Below are 1,233 nucleotides of genomic sequence, written 5' to 3'. Positions count from 1 at the left end.
GTTCTATGGACTTCTATCTGAAGATCCTTATCAGTTTTTAACTGAGTTCTTGCAGATCTGTGAGACTGTTAAGATGAATAGAGTAGATCCTGAAGTCTAGAGGCTCATGCTTTTCCCTTTTGCTGTAAGAGACAGAGCTAGAATATGGTTGGATTCACAACCTAAGGATAGCCTGGACTCTTGGGAGAAGCTGGTCACGGCCTTCTTGGATAAATTCTTTCCTCCTCAAAAGCTGAGCAAGCTTAGAGTGGATGTTAAGACCTTCAAACAAAAAGATGGTGAATCCCTCTATGAAGCTTGGGAAAGATACAAGCAGTTGACCAAAAGGTGTCCATCTGACATGTTTTCAGAATGGACCATATTAGATATATTCTATTCGAAAATGTCATTGGACCATTCTACAGGTGGATCCATCCACCTAAAGAAAACACCTGCAGAAGCTCAAGAACTCATTGACATGGTTGCAAATAACCAATTCATGTACACTTTTGAGAGGAATTCCGTGAATAATGGGACACCTCAGAGGAAGGGAGTTCTTGAAATTGATGCTATGAATACCATATTGGCTCAGAACAAAGTGTTAACTCAGCAAGTCAACATGATCTCTCAAAGTCTGAATGGATGGCAAAATGCATCCAACAGTACTAAAGAGGCAGCTTCTGAAGAAGCTTATGATCCTGAGAACCCTGCAATGCAGAGGTTAATTACATGGGTGAACCTTATGGAAACACCTATAATTCATCATGGAGAAATCATCCAAATTTCTCATGGAAGGATCAACAAAAGCCTCAACAAGGCTTTAACAATGGTGGACGCAATAAGCTGAGCAATAGCAAGCCTTTTCCATTATCTTCTTAGCAACAGACAGAGAATTCTGAATAAAACACTTCTAAGTTAGCCAATCTAGTTTCTGATCTGTCAAAAGCCACTTTCAGTTTCATGAGTGAAACAAGATCCTCCATCAGAAATTTGGAGGCACAAGTGGGCCAGCTGAGTAAGAAAGTCATTGAAACTCCTCCTAGTATTCTCCCAAGCAATACAGAAGAGAATCCAAAAGGAGAGTGCAAGGCCATTGATGTGATCAATATGGCCGAATGCACAAGGGAGGAGAAGGACGAAAATCCTAGTGAGGAAGACCTCCTGGACGTCTCTCAAGCAAGAAGGAGTTTCCTATTAAGGATCCAAAGGAATCTGAGGCTCATATAGAGACCATAGAGATTCCATTAGATCTCC

The 1,233-nt window shown here is 41.0% G+C and overlaps 1 non-coding gene across 1 annotated transcript; it reads right to left on the bottom strand.

Moving 5' to 3' along the window:
• Positions 1–238: 238 nt before the first annotated feature.
• LOC112716750 (small nucleolar RNA R71) lies at positions 239–342 on the bottom strand. Its single transcript, XR_003160461.1, has one exon. It is a non-coding gene; the product is annotated as a small nucleolar RNA R71 (small nucleolar RNA).
• Between the last annotated feature and the right edge of the window lie 891 nt (positions 343–1,233).

This window comes from Arachis hypogaea, chromosome 1 (genome assembly GCF_003086295.3).
Source record: "Arachis hypogaea cultivar Tifrunner chromosome 1, arahy.Tifrunner.gnm2.J5K5, whole genome shotgun sequence".
Lineage (NCBI taxonomy): Eukaryota > Viridiplantae > Streptophyta > Magnoliopsida > Fabales > Fabaceae > Arachis > Arachis hypogaea.
This window is presented reverse-complemented; position numbering and strand designations above follow the sequence as displayed.